The sequence below is a fragment of the Hemitrygon akajei genome, unplaced genomic scaffold, assembly GCF_048418815.1.
Source record: "Hemitrygon akajei unplaced genomic scaffold, sHemAka1.3 Scf000088, whole genome shotgun sequence".
Lineage (NCBI taxonomy): Eukaryota > Metazoa > Chordata > Chondrichthyes > Myliobatiformes > Dasyatidae > Hemitrygon > Hemitrygon akajei.
In genome coordinates, this window is record NW_027331974.1 from 71,054 (window position 1) to 75,670 (window position 4,617).

The 4,617-nt window shown below is 44.8% G+C and overlaps 1 non-coding gene across 1 annotated transcript; it reads left to right on the plus strand.

Moving 5' to 3' along the window:
* Positions 1-3,115: 3,115 nt before the first annotated feature.
* On the plus strand, positions 3,116-3,203 carry trnap-agg (transfer RNA proline (anticodon AGG)). Its single transcript is given in 2 exon segments — positions 3,116-3,151; positions 3,168-3,203. It is a non-coding gene; the product is annotated as a tRNA-Pro (tRNA).
* Positions 3,204-4,617: the final 1,414 nt, after the last annotated feature.

Genomic DNA, 4,617 nt, shown 5'->3' on the forward strand with positions numbered 1-4,617 from the left:
AAACCTATCAAATAGCGAAAGGCCTTGATAGAGTGCATGTGGAGAGGATGTTTCAACTCTAAGATGCGTCTAAGACGAGAGGAGACAGCCTCAGAACAGAGGGGTGTCCCTTCAGAACGGAATTGTGGAAAATTTTCTTTAGCCTGAGAGTGGTGGATTTCTATGCCACGGGCAGATTTGTATAATTAATGTGGAGGTTAATAGATTTCTGATTGGTCAGGCTATGAAAGGTTACGGGGAGAAGGCAGGAGACTGGGGCTGAGAGGGAAAATAGATCACCCATGATGAAATGGTGGAACAAACTCGATGGGCCCAAAGGCCTAATTCTACTTCTATATCTTATAATCTTATGGTAATCTGCCATAGCCCTCTTCACTATGAGCAAGACTTCGTGCTTTTGTGTCATCCGTAGATGTCCTGATCCTGTAACGAGAGGCCTTGACGAAGGATGGTTTGGACGCAAATATTGGAGTATCCGACGCCAGGATTGAGACGTGGTCTGAAACTGGCCTCCAGTCCGAGAAAAAAAAAAACACATTCAACCTTCACCCTTTGTGTCCGAGCATCGAGCCAATTATGCATCCACCAAGCCACCTCTCCCTGGATCCCATTCGGTCCAACCTCCCAGACGAGCCCTGTATGTGGGACCGCCTCTGTCCTCATACCCTCTTGATCTAAAAAAAAGTTCCAATAGATTTTTTTCAGACATGCGCAGAACCATCTAAAAGAAATGTTGGTAGATTCTATCCCTCAGATACCCCATCCGGTACAACAAATACAATTAAACAGGTCATTAACCAGGGTATTACAAGATGAAGCAACAGTTTCTGCAAGGGTTTACTCGATTTCTTCCTTACTTTTCCACAAGATCTAAACGTAAATTTGCTGTGGCCCCGGGGATTTTATCCACCTCAGGCTAAACAATACCTCTCAGGTGTAAACGGTGAAAATCATGACGGCCCTTGGTGTTGGCACGGTACATAGCAGTCAGTGTAACGTTTCACAGCGCCATTGACCCGGGTTCAGTTCCGCAGTCTGTAAGTTTGTACGTTCCCAAAGTGGGTTTCCTCGAGGTGCCCCAGTTTCCTCCCACATCCCAGAGACGTGCGAGTCAGCAGGGTAACTGGTCACATGGGTGTAATTGGGCGGTGCGAGCTCATTGGCTGTTACCGTGCTGTATCTTTTAATAAATAAATCACTCCATAGAGATGGAAATGAAGCTGACATCAATACAAGTGGGAGATGCGGTGAAAGTGAGATTGTGTGTCTCTTGAAAGTAGAATGTTAAGTGCTGTCAGCATCTTATCCAGAACGTCAGCTTAATGTAATATGTATTCAGGAGTCAATATTGCACTCAGGACAAAGAAAATAGCTACATCTCAGTCTGAGTGTACAGAAGGACCAAATGCGTGGTTTATAGCATCAGTACCTGGATATAACAACAAGCACCACAGCAGTGAGAATGCAGAACCGAGCTAGATCTTTCACGTGTAATACCACGCTCTGACTCGGGGCGGCGCTGTTGTCCCGGCAGTGCCGATGGAAATGATCTCACGGAAGTGTGGGAAGAGCCATATTTACTGATGAACTGGAGAGAAGGAAAAGTCCCCAAACGTCAGCGGTTTCCAGTGAGACCGTCATTAATTACAGTCACTGAACAAACACACTCGTTTAACCGTTTCCAGCCAAGGACGTCTCCCACAATATCAGAGGAAACAAACGTGATCTTAAACACATACATTTCTCAAAGCTGCAGAATAATTTTAGGTTATCACCGAGAGCTGGGATGTAGCTGTATTCGTGGCATATAATGGAGGGGTCAGACAGAGCATGGAGAAGGGTTGAAAATACGTGGCCGAACAGGAAAAAAAATATACATACAAGTGCGCGCGAGCATATACAGTACTGTGCAAATGTCTGAGACACAGACAGATATACAGCTCAAGTGCCTAAGAGTTCTGCCCAGTACTGTATTTGTCAACATGCAGTGTAGAACGAGTTGGTAGATTTGGCGGGAGCAACGGGTCTTGGGAATGGTGAAGCTGGAGCGCCGCGGGAGGGAGTGTTGGACGGGTGGTAGAGAAGGAGCTCCGGGGTCAGAGTGACGTAGGTACAGGCACTCAGCACTGAGGCAGCAGGCAAGGTCGTCTGATTCCAAGCAGTCGGTTTATTGATCTTCGCCGAATGTCTCACTGGTGCTTCCCGCTCTCTCCCATCTCCCTTCTACTTTTCCCAAACATGATTCCCCTTTCCCTGTCTCCTTCCCACTCTCAATCCACAACAGAGACCCATATCAGAATCAGGTTTGTCATCACTCACATATCTCATGAAATTTGTTGTTTTCTCGGCGGCAGCAGTAAAGTGCAATACATAAAATTACTGCAGTACTGTGCAAAAATCTTAGGCTTCCGAACTATTTATATGTGCCTAAGACTCGTTCACATTACTCTATAAGGAATTTGCTGTGGTGTGCTCGACAACAAGAAAAACACGCGAAGAAATACCTCAACATTCAGCAATGATGAAGAATAAAGAATATTATAAAATGTAGTTAGTGGTTAAAGTATGGATATGGAATAAAATACATTTCTAATATAAAAAGGCGTTTTAAAATGCTGACGGTGCAGTGACGTGGGTGAGGTAATAGATAGAGGAGGTGGGGGAGGTCTAACTAAAATAGTTGATCAGATTATCCACGCGGAAATGGGGAGAACGTACAAACTCCTTGCAGATAGCAGCAAGGTGAGTGGAGGAGAGTTTAGAGAAGATGTCAGAGATAAGTTGTTTGTACAGAGTGTGGTGGGTTTTGGAACAGTGTGGTAGACGCGTTTGTAACTGCGAATTTTAAAAGACACCTACGTAGACAGGTGAGCATTAAATTGTCGGATTATGGCCTGTGTAGGAGGGAAGAGTTATAGTTACGGGAACGTAGGTTTACATAGGTGGAGAAAACATGGTGGTCTGAAGGGCCCCTAGTGTGCTGGACAAGGTCTTTGTTCTTTGTTCTACTTTGGTCCTGTCTTCCAAGGTCAGACATAAAACACCTCCCAGATTTGTTGAGGAAGGAGATTGAGAACGTGAAAGGTGTCAGTTTTATGTTCAGAAGCATTGAATGGGCTCGTTGGTCTAGTAGTATGATTCTCGCTTAGGGCCTGAGTTTGAGAGCATGCGAGAGGTCCCGGGTTCAAATCCCGGACGAGCCCCTCTGAATAATACGTTTTAGGACTTCATTCAGTGAAGCACAGGAGAATGAGGCGAGATGTTTAGTGGTAAACAAAATTATGAGGGATATAGATAACGTCAACGTCAGCAGGGTTTCCCCCTCAGATTGACAACTCGAAGTCACAGGTTGAATATGAAAAGTTATATATTCAAGCGGAATCTTTGGGGGAACGTCTTCGCTCAGAGGATATCGCGAGAGTGGAACGAGATGCAGGTTGAATTGTAACAATTAAGAGAAGTTTGAATGCGAGGGATTTGGAAGGCTATGTTCTTGGAGCCGGTGGATGGAACTAATCAGACGGCTGGTATGGACTAGATGGGCCGAAGGGGCCGCTTCTGTTCTGCAGTGCTCTTTGACTCTATAATCCATGCGGGATTCGGGTTAGGATATGAATGGAGTGGGTGGGAAGTGTTGGGAAGCTGGTGGCCAACTCCTGCCCCGTATTCTTTTGTTTATGTGTTACTGAAATTCAGGTCAAATACTAACAAATGTTAGCAGTCATACTCTCTACATTGGAATGAAATAAAGATAGTGAGCATGGAAAATAGTATTTCTGTAGATGACCGTCTTCCAAAATTTCTCTGCCGTCTGGAGACGTTCCTGCCGAGCAGAGTGTGGCTAACGTAACCTCGTTGTTTGATAAAGGAACTGGGATCCCAGGGAATAAGAGTAAATCAGGTTGTACATAATTATGAGGGGCATAGACAGGGTTAATGCAAGCAGGCTTTTTCCACAGATGTTGGAACCAGAGGTCACAGGTTAAGGGCAATTCTTGAGCGATCATTACTACCGTCCCCACAATCCCTCCAGCTACCTCTTTCAGAAATCTGGGGTGTCCATCAGGTCCGGGTGACTTGTCTAATTTCGGAACCTTCAGCTTCCCAAGCAGCTGCTCCTTAGTAATGGAAACCTCATTCACTTCTGTCCCCAAACTCTCTCGGATTTCTGGAATACTGCTAGTCTCCTCCACCGGGAGGCCTGGTGCAGGATAGTTATCAAGTTCGTCCGCCATTTCATTGTTTCCCCCATTTCTAACTCTCCAGTGTCACTTTACAGTGGTCCGATATACACTCTCGCCTCTCTGTAACTTTGTTTATATCTGAAAATAAAACACATTCGGTATCATCTTTGATATTATCAGCCGGCTGACCTTCATATTTCATCTTTTATCTCTTTAGCTGCTTTCTGTTGGTTTTTAACAGCTTCCCAATCCTCTATCTTCCCACTAATAGTTACTATATGATATGTGACAAATAACGCTAATCTTTATCTTTTATCTTTAAGGGCAAATGCCCTGAAGAGTCAATAAGAGACCATTTGCGACCAGTGACCATAATTATACCAGGCTGAAAATAGTTCTGCAGAAAGTTAGGGCTTTTCCACAAGTTAAGGTG